Below are 18,755 nucleotides of genomic sequence, written 5' to 3'. Positions count from 1 at the left end.
GCACATACATTCCGATAGGATCAGGGGGCACGGCAGTGCCCCCGCCAAGACGAGCCAAACGGCGGCCGGGGCGCTACGTACCTTTTTCTCGAAGTGTTTCGCCGTATTTTCGACCCGTCATAACTTCGGTCTGGATGACGCTAGAAAGCTGAAATTTTCAGTATAAGGTGTCCTCAGCAAATTTACTAAATATACTAAATATCAAATATCTAGCTTTTATGGTTACAGATTTATTGATACCTAAAATACGCCGATTTCGTCCCTCACTGATGATCATCAAAACCTCTACTCAAAACCTCTAAGGTACTTCCCGAAGTCCTAGAAGACTGAAATTTGGTATGTAGACTAGAAATTGACTACAAACTACAGGAAAATTAAGAAATTGGAAATGCCCCCCCTCTACGCCTCTTACGGGTGAAGCAAATCTGTAAAATCTGTCGCTAGAAAGCTGATATTTTCAGGATAAGATGTCCTGGGCAGATTTATTAAACGCATTGAGTATCAATTGTCTAGCTTTTATAGTTTCAGATTTATTGACAGTCAAAACTTCTAGTCTGTAATTCTAGGGTACTTCCCGAAGTCTTAGAAGACTGAAATTTGGTGTGTACACTAGAAATTGCATACAAACTACAGGAAAATTAAGAAATTTAAAAATTTCCCCCTCCACTCCCACGTATGGGGGAAGCAAATTATTTGTAAAGTCTATCGCTAGAATGCTGATATTTTCAGGATAATATGTCCTTGACAGACTTATCAAACGTGCCAAGTATCAATTGTCTACCTGTTATGGTTTCAGATTTATTGCCATTCAAAACCCCTCTAGTCAAAAGTTCTAAAATACTTCCCTAAGTCCTAGAAGACTGAAATTTGGTATGTAGGCTAGGGATTTCATTAAAACAACAGGAAAATAAACTTTTCCCAGTCTGTAAATTTAAAAAATGTGTTTCCTGAAGTCCTAAAAGACTGAAATTTGATATATCTGCTTTAAAATTGAGTTGCAAGATTCCACCCAAACAAACATAGTTACATACATTGCAAGAATAAAAGCTTTTAAAAAAAGAGGTAACGATAGAGAGCGGGCCATGAAAATGATGTAGGTACCTAAAAAAAATAGATCCAAAAAAATAATCTAGGGCACCTGCCAAAAAGAAATGAAATCCCACCAAAAACATTTCATGTAAAATGTTGCCAAGACTCACAAGTTCATAATGCTTTCACTGTTAAAAAGTGATGAGATCTCTAGTAGAGCCAAGCCCCTAGCTGAGCTTAGAATTGCGCTGCCCATGGGACCTATCCCAAGTCCAAAGTATATAGCTCTTAAATGCTCTTGAGTATATCACATTTATAACAATAAAGAACAAATAACTCTACTTACAAGCTCTGATTTTACAAACCCTAAATCTTGATTAAAAAAGTACGGCTTGGCCGTTTAATGTTCGTGAAAGCATTACATGGCATAACATATTATATTAAGGTCATAAGGAATAGTTTGTTCGACAATTACTAATTTTTATTATACTTCATGATTGTCGCACAAGCTATTCCGGGCTTAAATGTCATATCAGATAAAAGTACCACGAACATTAAACGGCCAAGCCGTCCTTTTTTAACCAAGATTTAGGGTTTGTAAAATCAGAGCTTGTAAGTAGAGTTATTTGTTCTTTATTGTTATAAATGTGATATACTCAAGAGCATTTAAGAGCTATATACTTTGGACTTGGGATAGGTCCCATGGGCAGCGCAATTCTAAGCTCAGCTAGGGGCTTGGCTCTACTAGAGATCTCATCACTTTTTAACAGTGAAAGCATTATGAACTTGTGAGTCTTGGCAACATTTTACATGAAATGTTTTTGGTGGGATTAGTACTGTCCGAATAACCTAAATCGAATACTCTGTGATAAATACGACCTTGAATTTTTAAAAATGTTATTCCGGTGTTAGGTTGCTGGTATCCATGAGAGACGCCTAACGCAGAGAAAGCGAATAAGTTATTGTAAGCGCGCGGTCTATTTAAAAATGACGTATGGCTATAAAATTCTTCGGTAAGGGGTTCTAAATTTTGGACATTGTAGGCGCCTTGTCCGCAGCACCATTTTGTGCGAGTTTTCTCTTCAAAAAAGAGTCGAGTTTGACAGATTGAACACACGTATATATCAGGACCCAACAGTGACGAATTTCTCAACGAAAACAATTTAATTATATTAAGTTCTTCATCGCGTTTTTGGGCAATTAAATTTAATCCTCGCAACTCATGCTCGACGTTTCTGTTTGTTGTATTATACCGCTGAACGGAAGCTGTGTTTATTTCCGGATTATTTATCGAGTAATTTTTCACAGCTTTGCGATTTATTTCTGGTTTTTTAGTGTTATATATTTTAACGGCCTTTTGGTGTATTTCGGGGTTTTTTTCTGTGTAAATTTTCACGGCTTTTTGATGTATTTGTGGTTTTTTAGTCGTATAAATTTTGACTGCGGTTTTATTTGTTGCTGGGTTGTTTTTGTTATACTTTTTTGATGCATCTAAATGCGCATTTTGTTTGGTTGTTTTACGTCCCCGTTGTTGTTTTTTAGATCTACCGATTTGTTTTTTGCAATCAACACTTTCAATTTTGTTTAAAACGACAACTGGGTTCATTTTTAATTTAACGTCATTTAATTTCTCAACTGTCAATTTTTTCGCGGGTTTCCGTTGTTCTTTTTTAGGTCTACCGACTTGTTTTTTGCAATCAACATTTTCAATTTTGTTTAAAACAACAACTGGGTTCATATTTAATTTTATGTCATTTATTTTGTCAACTGTAATTTTTTTCGCGGGTATCTCGGTTGACGCCTTTCGTTTAAGAGATTTGGAAATATTAATTTTATGCGTATCTAATTTTTCTAGAACTACGACTGGTTTTAAAACTGTAAATTTAGGGTGATTAAGCATTGACTCTAACTGTCTTGTAGGTAAATTTTCAGTAAAATCGGATAGATTTTGTACGCGAATTTTATTGATCTGATATTGATCATTTGAGTACGAGTAACTTTTAATTATTAATGTAGCCAATGCTTCTACATTTTCTGAACAAAAAAGCCGTGCGACGTTCAAATTTTCGACGTTGTTTCTTTTGTTTGTCTCGTCTACTCCGTGGCTGTTAAATAAGTAATAATTGCCGTTTTGACGCCAAAACGACATTGTTTTTAATTGGCCTGTTATCAAATAATTATCCGTGGCGTCAATGTGAGTTTCGTTAAAAATCTCATCAGTTAAAAGGTTTTTTAACGTAAGTATCGAATTTCTAACGTTTAAATTATTTCCATTTATTGGAAATAAACTATTTGCAACCCAATTGTTGCTTATGTGAGCCAAAAAATTTCCGACGCGGATATCAGAAGGCAAATCTGATTCAGGATCTAAGTAAATGCTTTGAAATCTATTTGTATTCTTCAAATCGTCAATGATGCGCGCGTACAGTTCATCTCCGCAACGTAAAATTAAATCAATTTCATTGGAGGTAAAATTGAGTCTCCTTTTGAGACTTGAATAAATGGCCGCATATGTTGAGATAGCAACACATTGCGCGTTGACCATTCTGCCAGTTGATGAATCATAACGCAATTGTGCCTGATGCATCGAACCTATAAATTAAAATAAATGTTGTGATGCATGCAATTACTACAAAGGTGTATTGCGTGAATGGTAATAATTTTCATATTTTATTTATGATAGGAAGCCACAGGTTTTGAAATTTTGTCGTCATAAATGTGAGATGTTTACATAGTATATAAAATAAAATCGATTCCCGCTGTCTGTATTTATGTAAGCGTAAATCCTTTAAATTACACAACAAATTTTAATACGGTTTTCACAAATAAATGCAATTATTCAAGAAGAAGTTTCAAATGTATGTTGTTTTGTATTAATTTGTTGAAATATGACGATAATTGTTCAAAATAAAATATTTAAAAAACTGACTTTCAAAACTACTGCGAAGAAAAAATATTTTTTACACGTGTATGTATGTATGAAGTCGGGCTAGCTTCATGCTTAGATTTTTAGTTTCTTTTATTATGCTCGCCCGACTTTATACATCTATACTGATATTATAAAGAGGAAACCTTTGTATTTTTGTATGTTTGTACTGAATAGGCTCAAAAACTACTGGACCGATTTCAAATTTTTTTTACCATTACTTAGAGGGATTCTTCCGAATCCGTATAGGCTATATTTTATCCCGGAAAATAGATAGGATTTTTCGTGGTAGTGTCCACCCGTGCGAAGCCGGGGCGGGTCGCTAGTACAATAATATAACACGTGTAGAAACAAAAATTATTTTTATAATTTGTAGTTGTTTTGAAAGTCGGTTCTTTTACATATTTTTTATTTTAATCTTTTTAATGTAAGTAGTCATTGTTTGGCACCTTAACCCCAAATATACATGGCTTAGGAGTTCAGTACCTTGCAGCATCAGGATTGAAGAGTTGGAACTTGGAATTCAATAACTAAGTCTATGCTCCGCATTTACACTATTATTTCATCAGGAATAGTTCCTGATTTTCATTGGTTTAGGAGTGCTATATCTTGTATCATCAAGTTTGACGGACTTCGAGTGTAGTCATGAAGCTGTTGTTTGATAACTAAAATATCAGTTTACCGTCAGATATTCCCGAATCCTCACGGTTTAAGAGTTCAGTATCTTGCAGTATAAGGATTGATGAGTTGGGAACTTAAAATAATATTGCACTATCCGTAGTTTTTGAATTACTATAGTTTAGGAGTACTGAATCCTGCATTATCAGGGTTGAGGAGTTGGAACTTGGAGTCCAAGCATCAAGTCGTTTTCTGGTGCCTACAATATTAATTCACTATGAGTGCTTCCTGAATTTTGATAACTTAGGCGGGAAGTAATCTTGCAGCATCAGAATTAAGGAGTTGGATCCAGAATTTTTATGGGATCACTACGGAACTTCTACTGTTCATTTTTTTTTTAAATTGCAAAACTGTCAAGAAACTTTGAGAAAATTTGTGTACCTTTCTTTTTGGAATACGGTTAAAAATGTCGAAAGAACTGAGAGTAGAAATAAACTAATATTATAAACAGAAAAAATTTGATTGTTTATTTGTAACGGATAAACTGAAAATTCAAACGATTTTTGAAAAAATGGGCAAGTGCGAATCAGACTCACAGGGTTCCATAATCGGATATTTTTCCGACATTTTGTACGATAAATCAAAAATTATTATTCAAAAAATATATAAAAATTTGTTTTAGAATGTACACGTAAAGCCCTTTTATATAATATTCCACTTGGTATAGTTTATCTTAATTTGAAAGTACTAAGTGTTTGTTTGTGAATACATCAAAAATAAATAGTCAAAAATTCACGGTTTTCAGATTTTTCTTTTATTTTTGGCATAAGACCTACTTACTTGTCAAATTTCATGATTCTAGGTCAATGGGAGGCACCCTATAGATTTTCTTGACAGACACGATAGATGGACTGATAAACAGATAACAAAGTGATCCTATAAAGCTCATTTCAAACTACGGCATCCAATATATTAGACTACTGGCCCATGCCCAAAAAATTTATGGGTCATATGAACCACCAGGTGACGTATATAGGACGATATAAGAGCATAAAATAATAAGATTCAGCACTATGCCGTCACTTGTAAGGTGTCCAACTGAGTGCTGGTGAGAATTTAAAAGTGCAGGTAGAGTGAGTACATTTTGGTCATATATTTTTGTACGGCATTTTCACCATCGATAAATCCATGAAAAATAATAAGAAAGCGCGTAGGGCCGTAAAAAAATGATGCGCCACAAAGTCTGTAAATTTTTTGATTTTCTGACAATTCCCAGGGTAAATTTGGTTATTTCATTCTGTACGGCATTAGTTTCATACTGTTTCAATACAGCTTCTAATCCATTATTCCGCAACGCTGTACAAAAATTATGCGACAAGGGGAAAAAATCGGGGGTTGCAACCCTCTTTCTTTCCGTGGTCCGAGGGGTGATTAACCGGGGGGGATCCGCAACGCCGTACAAAAATCATGCGACGATTTTTGTACGAAAAAAATCGTCGCATGATACTTCTTCACGCAAAAACTACTGGACGGATTTGGTTGAAATTTGGAATGGAGATAGATAATATCCTGGACACAGGCTACTTTTTATCCCGGAAAATCGAAGAGATCTCACGGGGTTTCGAAAACCCTAAATCCACGTAGGCGAAGTCGTGGGCATCGGTTAGTTGCCCATAAGTGGAGTTATATAAGAGTTATAGAATGTAAGAAATAACATGTATAATTTAAATGTGTAATTCTATGGGCGGTTCTAAAGCAAATAAAATAATATATCGATTTTGATAGAAATCGGTCCAATAAAACAAACAAAAACAAAATGGCCGTCTTTTTTTTCGATTTTGATAAAAGATTTTTCTTGTATGATCATAAGGAGCTCTAAATATCGATTTTAAAAGAAACCGGTCCAATAACAAAAAAAAAAAACAAAATAGATGTCATTTTTTTTGATTTTGACAAAAGTTTTCTCTTTTAAGGTCACATAGAACGCTAAACATCGATTTTGAAAGAAATTGGTCCAATAACAAAAAAAAAAGTAGTTGGCATTTTTTCTGATTTTGATAAAAGTTTCCTCTTGTACGATCACTGGGAACCCTAGACATCGATTTTTAAAGAAACTGGTCTAACAATAAAAAAAAACAAAAAGCTACAATTTTTTCTGATTTTAACAAAAGTTTTTTCTTTTAAGATCACAGGGAACGCTAAATACCGATTTTGAAAGAAATCGGTCCAATAACAAAAAAAAAAAAACAAAATAGTTGGCATTTTTTTTTGATTTTGATAAAAGTTTTCTCTTGTACGGGAACCCTAGATATCGATTTTTAAACAAACCGGTCCAACAACAAAAAAAACTACTTTTTTTTTATTTTGACAAAAGTTTTCTCTTTTAGGATCACAGGGAACTCTAAATATTGTTATTTTATGGTATAGTTATTTTATTTTGAAAATTAAAATACATTTTAATTTGTTTTTTAATGAGGTAACCACAAATTTGCAGTTTTCAGATTTATTCCTGTACTTGTGTTATAAGACCTACTTATCTAACGAATTTCATGATTCTAGGTAACGGAAAGTACCCTATAGGTTTCTTGACAGATAGACAGACAGACAGACAGATAGATTAGACAGATAGATAGACAGACAGATAGACAGACAGACAGATAGATAGACGGATAGATAGACAGACAGATAGACAGACAGACAGACAGACAACAAAGTGATCCTATAAGGGTTCCGTTTTTCCTTTGGAGGTATGGAACCCTAAAAACTGGCCAAGAGCGAGTCAGACTTCTGCACTGAGGATTCCATACTTAGGTATTTATAAATCAAAAACTATTATGTATAAAAATTAAAAAAATCAGTTTTAGAATGTACAAGTAAAGTTCTTTCATATGATACCCTTCTTAGTATAGTCATCTTAATTTGAAAATTAAAACACATTAATTTTTTTTTTGTCATGTAATTTATAATTAATATAATGTAAAATATTCACGATTTTTAGATTTTTCCATTTACTTGTGCTATAAGACTTACCTACCTACAAAATTTTATGATTGTAGATCAATGGGAAGTATTCTATAGGTTTTCTTGACAGATACAACAGACAGACAGATGGATAAACATACAGACAGACAGACAACAAAGTTTCCTTTTCACTGTAGTTATGGTAACTCTAATCTGTTAGTTTAAAATTTTGTATAGGTATAGCAGTATGTAACTCTGCAAAATTAAATGTTAACATTTTTCTTCTTTTTTCATTATTTAGCAGGGTGGGACTAAAGAAAAAAAAAGGGGGAGGTTTAATTTAGAGTAAGTGTCTGAATTCCTTAAACTTGATGATGCAAGGTACATTACTCCTAAACAACATAGATTTAGGAATTCATCCTGGTGAAATAATATTGTAAATGCTGAACATATTCTCTGTTATTGAATTTCAAGTTCCAACTCTTCAATCCTAATGCTGCAAGTTATTGAACTTCTAAACTGTATGGATTTGTAATGTTTTGCTGATAAATAGATATTTTAGGTGTACCAAGTAATGACTACTTCGACTACTACAACACTAAAAAGATTAAAATTAAAAAATATTTATTAAAAAAACCCCCGACTTCCACTGTTCACTGCTGAGCATAGATCTCCACTCGGAATGAGAAAGGGTTTGGTCACAGTTCAGCACAGTGGCCAAGTGTGGATTGGCAGACTTCACACATATCACTACACTATAATATATTAAAGAAACATTGGTAATTTTAGAGGTTATTCATGTGATTATTGTAAATAAAATCATTTTTTTGCGCTTACATGCAAACGCTGGCTGAACCCTAGGAGATAGATCAAAACAATTTAGGTAGTTCAATATTGTACACCTTAAAAAGGTCTACAAAAAGTCTGCGATGGTATATGTGTATCTCTTAGAAATAATCCACAATCATCATTTTTTATCCTTTACTTTTTACAAAAAATAAGTGTTTATTTATGAAGCAGTTTTATGCAATATAGTATTAATCTTCATCCAATCTCTAAGTAACTTCTAAAAAACATCTTTGTATTGTTTAATGACAAACAAGCTGTGAACATCACACTAATTGTAGGTATATAAAGATATTTTGTTGTATATTTAGTATCAGCATTGCACCCATTCGAAGCCAGAGTGAGTTGTTAGGATCTAATGTAAGGAAAATTCTTATGTATGTAGACTTCCTCACAATGTTTTCATTAAAAGAAAAATACCTAAGTAATATTTAATTGCTTAACAAACTTACTTAACTTACTCCATAAAGTTAGAGGTGCATGTCTGGGGTTGCACTTACCTCTCAAATAAGAGGCGGACGTTTTAACTTTTAACCATTAAGATATCATGGTTCTAAGTATATTATTATTATATTATTATTCTGTGAGTAGTGTTTAGATTTAAATGATTTATACAAGTATTGTTTTATTATTTCATATTATACAAGTATTATCTATTTCAGTAGTATTTCATAGTAAAGTAGATATGACTTCAAATTCAAATTCAGAATATTTTTATTCAATTATACATTTCAAAGTGCTTTTGAATCATCAAAACTCAAAATAATCTGTGAATGTGTTTAATTACATATAAGTTACAAGGAACCAAAAGCTTAGTTTGCTATAATCGGCTAAACCAGACAGATTTATATGGTACCACGCAACACCATACAGATCCCAAAACCATTCGACGTACGTTTCGTCCTGACACGGGAGCATAGCATGAGCATCTTCAGATGTAAACCTTAAAATGTCTGAATGCAAAGTTAATAAGTTATTTAATTAGATACCTTTTACAATGGCCATAGTCGCCGTCGCACTTACGGATTGGATGGTTTTGTTAACCGGTTTCTTTACTGACGAATTTTGCATTTTTTATAAAAATGAAATCTTCACCAACCACAAAAAATTTTAAATAAAGGACGCTATTTAGAGACGGGAACTTTCCTACTTAAAATCGATTAATCGAAAAATCGATCAAAAACTTCCGCTAGAAAATCGAGATTTAATTTGTTACGTTAACAGTCATAAAGGGAATTGTACAATATTAGCTAGGCGTGAATAGAATTTATACAAAAAAACCCGGCCAAGTGCGAGTTGGTTTCGTGCACCGAGGGTTCCGTACTTGAGTATTTTTTTCAACATTTTGCACGATAAATCAAAAATTATAATGCATAAAAATAAATAAAAATCTTTTTTAGAATGTACAGGTAAAGTCCTTTCATATGATACCCCATTTGGTATAGTTAGTTATCTTACTTTGAAAATTTAAATATTAATATTTAAATTTAAAATTTAATTACAAATTCGTGATTTTCGGATTTATTTCTTTACTTGTATAAGATCTATTTGCCAAATGTCATGATTCTAGGTCAACGGAAAGTACCCTATAGGTTTTTTGACAGACACGACGGACGGACGGATAGACAGACAGACAGACAACAAAGTGATCCTATAAGGGTTCCGTTTTTCCTTTTGAGTGAAAAACGATTTTCCTAAAAACGATTATATCAAAAACTATCGTAAAACAAATCATGATTATTTGCGATTTTCAGTTGTATCAGTATAAACTGATAAAAGTTTTAGTTTTTAAGTATTTTAATCCATTAATTATTTAGTTCCGGTTTATTTCTGGTTGGTGATTTTTAATTATATGTATCGTTGCCAGCTTAAAAAAACAATTATTTATTAACAAATCATCGATTCAAAAATATCTTTACATTGAATTTAAAATAAAGAAACAGTTTTATTTTGAATTTTTAATTAAATAACACGTTTTAACTTGCGCATAGTATTTTCTAAGTTATATGAAATCTGCGAAACCGCACTTGCTCAGCGTAACGGACTATGGTTAAACTCTTCTCATTCTGAGAAAAGAGCCGTGCTCAATAATGAGCTGGTGACGAGTTGGTCATGATTTTTAGATTTCGCGCTTGTTTTCACATTTATTCCTTTATTTGGGCTATGAGACCTACCTATCTGCCAAATTTCATGGTTATAGGTCAACGGGAAGTACCCTATAGGTTTCTTGACAGACAGACAGACAGACAACAAAGTGATTCTATAAGGCTTTCATTTTTCTTTTTGAAGTACGGAACCCTGAAAATGAGAACTTATACGTCATTTTAGCTCTAGGTGTCAACTATCATGTCAAAACTTTTTTGTTAATACAAATTAGCCAATGTTAACCAGATTAAAATAAAATATTATAACGTAAATGCAGTATAAAACAGCATTATAATATATTTATTGATGGGTTAGCAAACAACGCTAACTTAAAATAACTTTATTTAGATAATTCGATTAGTTTTCGATTCTAAACGAACTATCGATGTATACAGTCCCTCACATTCATTCATTTTTATTTTTAGTCTGTGGTCGCAATATCATTTCTGCACAACACTTAAGAAATTAAAGAATGCGAAACGTCAAAATTAGCATTTTAGTTTTCTCTGTGGATCTAAATTTTTGTTTTCATCTAGTTTTTATTAAAAAAAATTGATAAAATCATGGATAAATTGAATGAATGTTATGTTTATAATTTACTTAAGATGTTGTTCGTGGACCGCAAGGCGTTTGTGCGTATTTTTAACTGTTTTATCATCTGAAGAAGTGTTAACGAAGTTACGTGTTGGCGAAAAGGTGTGTTTGTTTATGTTTTGGATCAATTCATGAATTCAATCGGAACGGACTTTTTTATCTCGACTGCTATTAATAATGGAACATCGATAACGCTATTTACGAAGATCCTGGTATTCCTACTGGTAGTAGGTAATCGAAGTTTTACTATTGACCATGAATTGAATACGAAACCCATGAATCCCTCTGAATTGAGATGTGTTAATTGTGGCATCAATGTAAATCAAAGGAGTAGGCATAGTAGCCTTGAATTAATAGAGATTATGTTAGTAATATAACACTGGATTGCACCTCAAGTGGTAAGTGTACAGTGCAGCTATTTCTATTTTACACAAATGTTTATTTAGGATAAAGTCGCAGTTACGTCGCTGAATAAGTTGTGAATGAATACATGGTTATTGTCAGGGGATGATACCTACTAACATTTTCAATTGAAGGCAAATGCATATTATACGTGTGTAGTAACATCGACTTCATCAGACTAATATTATAAAGGCGAAAGTTTGTATGTGTGTGTGTGTGTGTGTGTATGTTTGTTACTCCTTCACGCAAAAACTACTGGACGGATTTGGCTGGAATTTGGATTGAAGATAGATAATATCCTGGATTAGCACATAGGCTACTTTTTATCCCGGAAAATCAAACAGTTCCCACAGGATTTCTAAAAACCTTAATCCACGCGGGCGAAGTCGCGGGCATCAGCTAGTTATTCATATTTCATAATAAAGATAGTAGGTACCTACTTAGGTTATTCTTATTTTTTTAGTGTGACAAAATTTCGTTGTTAACAGGTGACTGAGACCACCAGTGTGCCTTTTTTGCTGGACTCCTAGTCACTCCAATGGGACTAATGATGATTAACCTACTAATGATGGTCACCGTTGTCGTCTTTGTATTAGCTGTGGATGCTCTTTGATGAGAACAAGATCTCACAGGCTACGTACTGACCTAAAACGGGAAATATGCATATAAATCATAATAATAGAGATGATTATGCCATAACAGGTAGATATATTATTATATTTAGTATTAATTAAAAAGTAAACAAATGTTTATTATATTTGGACATTTATGTGAGCTATGGCCAAACCTTATCTTATTCTGAGAAGAGACATGCTCAGTAAGCAGCCATAAGGTTGAGAGGATTCATTTAATATAGTTAAAAAGCCTAACTTCATTCTGTTATCATAATAAATAAATACTTTTATTTTTGTACATTACATGATATGGTATTCTAAGCTTATCTGTTTATTTTAGCTGCATGGATCTGATGAAATCTGCCACCCCTGTTGACAAAGAAGTGATCGATTGAGAGCACATGCTCTTGAATCACTTCAACAGTTACTTACCAGTTATTGTTTTACCGAACTGGAAAAGAAGATCCCACCAAAAACATTTCATGTAAAAAGTTAGCCAAGACTCACAAGTTCATAATGTTTTCACTGTTAAAAAGTTATGAGATCTCTAGTAGAGCCAAGCCCCTAGCTGATCTTAGATTTGTGCTGGCCATGGGACCTATCCCAAGTCCAAAGTAATATAGCTCTTAAATGTTCTTGACTATATCACATTTATAACAATAAATAACAAATCACTCTACTTACAAGCTCTGATTCTACAAACCCTATATCTTGGTAAAAAAAGTACGGTTTGGCCGTTTAATAACTTTTAACGTTTAATATGTTATGTCATGTAATAGTTTTACGAACATTAAACGGCCAAGCCGTACTTTTTTTACCAAGATATAGGGTTTGTAGAATCAGAGCTTGTAAGTAGAGTGATTTGTTATTTATTGTTATAAATGTGATATAGTCAAGAACATTTAAGAGCTATATTACTTTGGACTTGGGATAGGTCCCATGGCCAGCACAAATCTAAGATCAGCTAGGGGCTTGGCTCTACTAGAGATCTCATAACTTTTTAACAGTGAAAACATTATGAACTTGTGAGTCTTGGCTAACTTTTTACATGAAATGTTTTTGGTGGGATTTCATTTCTTTTTGGCAGGTGCCCTAAATTTTTTTTGGATCTATTTCTTGTAGGTACATCATTTTCATGGCCCACTCTCTATCGTTACCTCTTTTTTTAAAAGCTTTTATTCAACTTGCAATGTACTCGTATGTAAGTATATTTGTTCGGGTGGAATCTTGCAACTCAATTTTGAAGCAGATATACCAAATTTCAGTCTTTTAGGACTTCAGGAAACACAGATACTTGGTACGTTTGATAAATCTGCCACGGACATCTTATCATGTAAACTTTAGTATTCGAGCAACAGATTTTACAGATATGCATCTCATATACGAGGGGATGAAGGGGGACCCGATTTCTTAATTTATCTGTTGTTCATAATTCTTGAAATTTGTACTTAATGCCAAATTTCAGTCTTCTAGGACTTCGGGAAGTACCCTAGAATTACAGACTAGAAGTTTTGACTGACAATAAATCTGAAACTATAAAAGTTAGACAATTGATACTCAATGCGTTTAATCAATTTGCCAAGGACATCTTATCCTGAAAATATCAGCATTCTAGCGACAGAATTTACAGATTTGCTTTTCTCATAAGAGGCGTAGAGGGGGGAAAATTCCAATTTCTCAATTTTTCTGTAGTTTGTATGCAATTTCTAGTCTACACACCAAATTTCAGCCTTCTAGGACTTCGGGAATTACCCTAGAATTACAGACTAGAAGTTTTGACTGTCAATAAATCTGAAACTATAAAAGCTAGACAATTGATACTCAATGCGTTTAATCAATCTGCCAAAGACATCTTCTCCTGAAAATATCAGCATTCTAGCGACAGAATTTACAGATTTGCTTTACTCATAAGAGGCGTAGAGGGGGGGCATTGCCAATTTCTTAATTTTCCTGTAGTTTGTATGCAATTTCTAGTCTACACACCAAATTTCAGCCTTCTAGGACTTCGGGAAGTACCCTAGAATTACAGACTAGAAGTTTTGACTGTCAATAAATCTGAAACTATAAAAGCTAGACAATTGATACTCAATGCGTTTAATCAATTTGCCAAGGACATCTTATCCTGAAAATATCAGCATTCTACCGACAGAATTTACAGATTTTCTTTTCCCATAAGAGTCGTAGAGGGGGGGCATTGCCAATTTCTTAATTTTCCTGTAGTTTGTATGCAATTTCTAGTCTACATACCAAATTTCAGCCTTCTAGGACTTCGGGAAGTACCCTAGAATTACAGACTAGAAGTTTTGACTGTCAATAAATCTGAAACTATAAAAGCTAGACAATTGATACTCAATGAGTTTAATCAATTTGCCAAGGACATCTTATCCTGAAAATATCAGCATTCTAGCGACAGAATTTACAGATTTGCTTTACTCATAAGAGTCGTAGAGGGGGGGGCATTGCCAATTTCTTAATTTTCCTGTAGTTTGTATGCAATTTCTAGTCTACATACCAAATTTCAGCCTTCTAGGACTTCGGGAAGTACCCTAGAATTACAGACTAGAAGTTTTGACTGTCAATAAATCTGAAACTATAAAAGCTAGACAATTGATACTCAATGAGTTTAATCAATTTGCCAAGGACATCTTATCCTGAAAATATCAGAATTCTAGCGACAGAATTTACAGATTTGCTTTACTCATAAGAGGCGTAGAGGGGGGGCATTGCCAATTTCTTAATTTTCCTGTAGTTTGTATGTAATTTCTATTCTACATACCAAATTTCAGCCTTCTAGGACTTCTGGAAGTACCCTAGAATTACAGACTATGAATTGTGATGATCATCAGTGAGGGACGAAAACGGCGTATTTTAGGTATCAATAAATCTATAACCATAAAAGCTAGATATTTGATACTTAGTATATTTGGTAAATTTGCTGAGGACACCTTATACTGAAAATTTCAGCTTTCTAGCGTCATCCAGACCGAAGTTATGACGGGTCGAAAATACGGCGAAACACTTCGAGAAAAAGGTACTACGTAGCGCCCCGGCCGCCGTTTGGCTCGTCTTGGCGGGGGCACTGCCGTGCCCCCTGATCAGATACCCAAGGCCATTATTTTTTTCTAGACTAACTCACTGGAAAGATTATTATTAGATAAGATAAGCCTTTATGAACTGAATTAAATTACATTAATGCTATGTACATAATATTATATTTCAAACAAATAAATAATATTTTAGTTTTTGACACTGGTGTTTTATTTGTTTTTCTTTTTCTCTTTATTTAGTGTGCCCATGGGATAGGCCTCCTCCAGGGTTCTCCATGTCTATCGTTGGTTTTTCTTCGCCATGTATTTCCTTATGTTCCGTATGTCAACCTCCCATTTCATGACAAGGATGACTTCTTTTTCTCGTTCTTGGGTACGATTCTGTAACTGCTTTTGTCCACTTATTTCTCTTGTCTCTCATAAAGTGCTCTGTTCATTTTCACTTCAGTTTTTAAATGATGACTGACAAATCTCTCACTTTTGTTCTGTTTCTAATAGTAGAGAGCCTGTTTTGTTTTAATTTGAAGCATACTTCTCTATACTATTTTGACAAATCCTAAGCTAAGGTTTTTATCAGTTAGACTCTGTCTGGCAACCATAAGTCAGACATGGAAGGATGCATATGTTGAGTACTTTGATTTTTTTAGATATGGGAATATCTTTGTTTTTCATAATTTCCTTTAGAGCCCAGTATTTTTTCCATGTATTGCATAATTTAACTCCTGTTTAATTTTTTTGATGTTTGATCTGTTGGTGATATTGTTTGTTCTAGATATCTTAGATATGTATTCATCAATATATTCCAGTATATTTGATCTTAGCAAGATCTTAGTTTGATAGTTTCTTTTTGGGAGTTTGTCATACCTAATCTTGGTTTAGTTTTTATTCATGGATAACCTATCCTTTTCACTTTCTGTGTCTTATTTTTTTATCCATAATCTGGAGCGATTGTGCATTATTTGATAATAGGATCAGGTCATCAGCAAACCTTAGGTGATTCAGTTTTTCTCCATTTATGTTTAAACTATAGTTGCCCCAAATAAATCTGGATATAATTATTTTCAAGTACTTTCGAGAAAAGCTTTGATGATAATGGGTCCTCCTTGTTTCATGCTTTTTAGAATCCTAAACTTTCTTCCCGGCTGCTCAAGTTGTATTATTTTTGCCGTATTGTTTTTGTATATTTCTTTTATGATTTGTATGTATTTTTTGGCAATACCTTGTTCTAATAGAATTGTTCACATATCTTGTTGTATTTTATTGAGTCAAATTTGTTGTAATCTATAAAGGTTATATAAAATGGTATACTATACCTACTCGACCTACTCATTATACTTTTCTACCATCTATAAGACATGAATATGATCAATGGTTGAGTATTCAATGTGGAAACCTTGTTCTCTTGGCTGATTTTTATCAAGATTATTGGATTTTTGTAAAGACTTTATAGATATATATTAGATAGATGTAAGACTTATAGGTGAATTTATAGTTATTAATTTGGTCTCTACATACTTTTTTATGAATTAGAATTATTTTTGTTTGTGTCCACTGTATTGGAACTTCTTCCGTATTTAAAATTTTCTTAAAAAGTGTGGCGAGGAGAGAAGTAAGAACATCTGGTAGGTACCTACCTAGTACCTTTAAGAAGCTTGTTTGTTATGCCATCGTCTCCTGGGGATTTGTCATTTTTAGGGTTCCGCACCTCAAACAGAAAAACGGAACCTTTATATGATCACTTTGTTGTTTGTCCATCTGTCTGTCCGTCTGTCCGTTCGTCGTGTCTGTCGAGAAACCTATAGGGTACTTCCCATTGACCTAGAATCATGAAATTTGGCAGGTAGGTAGGTCTGATTTCACAAGTAAAGGAATAAATTTGAAAACTGTGTGTTTCAATTTTCAAAGTAAGAACTATACCAAGTGGAGTAGGTATTATATGAAAGAGCTTTAGCTGTACATTCTAAAACAGATTCTTATTTATTTTTATGTACTTATAGTAGTTTTTGAGCTATTGTGCAAAATGTTGGAAAAAACCCCGAGTACGGAACCCTTAGTGCGCGAGTTTAACTCGCACTTGGCCGGTTTTTTGAGATAGGATAGCTCGTGTCACTTCACTTTTCAGTATAGGTAGGTACATGGGATGCTTTTTTCATTCTGTTTGTCATAGTTTAGTTCTATTTCTTCAGTCTCGTCCTCTACCTTTCTCATCTTGCCACCCTTTTTATATCGGTTCATCTTGCACGAGGGTACAGAACGCAACGCCATGACTCATTCATGACTACGAATGGAATGAAACCTTGGAAACCTTATAGAAATAATTACTTACCTATTTAAATTGGTTTATTAAATCAAAAGATATATTATAATATTATGTAATCTAGTAAGTTCGTTTAAATAATTTAAAATTATTGATAATGATGATTGATTAGGTCCTTTTATTCTCCGAGAAACATAGGACTGCAAGGTTTTTGTCTTGGATTACTTACTCTCACATCTATAAGTACTAATATTATAAATGTGAAAGTGTGTCTGTTTGTCTGTCAGTCTGCTACCTTTTCACGACCCAATAGTTTAACAGATTCGGACGAAATTGGGTATAGATTTACCTTATATCCCGTGGATGGACATAGACTACTTTTTGTCCTGAAAAATCAAAGAGGTCGCACGGGATTTCTAAAGATCCATCCAAGAAAAAATAGGAGATTTATTGGAACTAAGTAAAATACGAAACGTCACTTTACTGCATCTAATTAAATATTTTTTTCGGCCCTGGATATCACTCCTTTAATGTCATAATTAAAAATTAAAAAAACCGGTTAGGTGTGAATCAGACTTGCGCACCGAGGGTTCCGTACTCGGGTATTTTTTCGGACATTTTATACGATAAATTAAAAATTATTATGCATAAAAATAAATAAAAATCTGTTTTAGAATGTACAGGTAAAGCCCTTTTATATGATACCCCACTTGGTATAGTTATATTACTTTGAAAATTGATTTTTTTTTAATGTACCTACCACTAATTTACGGTTTTCAGATTTATTCTTTTACTTATGCTACGAGTACCCTATAGATTTTCTTGAGAGACACGATGGACGGACGGAGGGACGGACGGACGGACGGACAGACAGACAGACGGATAGACAACAAAATGATTCTATAAGGGTTCCGTTTTTCCTTTTGAGGTACGGAACTCTAAAAAAACAGCCTGGTATAGACTGTAGAGTAACTGTTATATGCAGTGAAAATTGACGCTTCAAAATGTAATTTTTATTTGATCAGTCTAATCTCTATAGTGACATTTTCTATGGAAAAATAAATTCCGCCATTTTGATTTTTTTTTCTATTCATCGAGTAGACCTTCAGATCCTGATCATCTTTTGATAAGAAACCAGTCTTCGATCTTTTAAACCCTTCGAAGTGGGCAACGACGAAATGGCGGCTATCTTTTTTTCGCTATTTTGTTTGTTTTTTTTTTTCAGCTCACTGCCAATCGGATGACGTTTTGAGTAACATTTGCTCGAGCACCCCTCACCTATCTTAAATACCTTAAGCGTGCCCTCTCTCCATATT

General features: G+C 33.6%; 1 long non-coding RNA gene across 1 annotated transcript; it reads left to right on the top strand.

The window, feature by feature from the left end:
- Positions 1 to 11,294: 11,294 nt before the first annotated feature.
- On the top strand, positions 11,295 to 12,574 carry LOC123874924. The gene is made up of 3 exons (XR_006798035.1): positions 11,295 to 11,517; positions 12,010 to 12,223; positions 12,476 to 12,574. It is a non-coding gene; the product is annotated as an uncharacterized LOC123874924 (long non-coding RNA).
- Positions 12,575 to 18,755: the final 6,181 nt, after the last annotated feature.

This window comes from Maniola jurtina, chromosome 19 (genome assembly GCF_905333055.1).
Source record: "Maniola jurtina chromosome 19, ilManJurt1.1, whole genome shotgun sequence".
Classification (NCBI taxonomy): domain Eukaryota; kingdom Metazoa; phylum Arthropoda; class Insecta; order Lepidoptera; family Nymphalidae; genus Maniola; species Maniola jurtina.
Note: the sequence above shows the minus strand (reverse complement) of the source record. Positions and strands in the feature narration are given on the sequence as shown.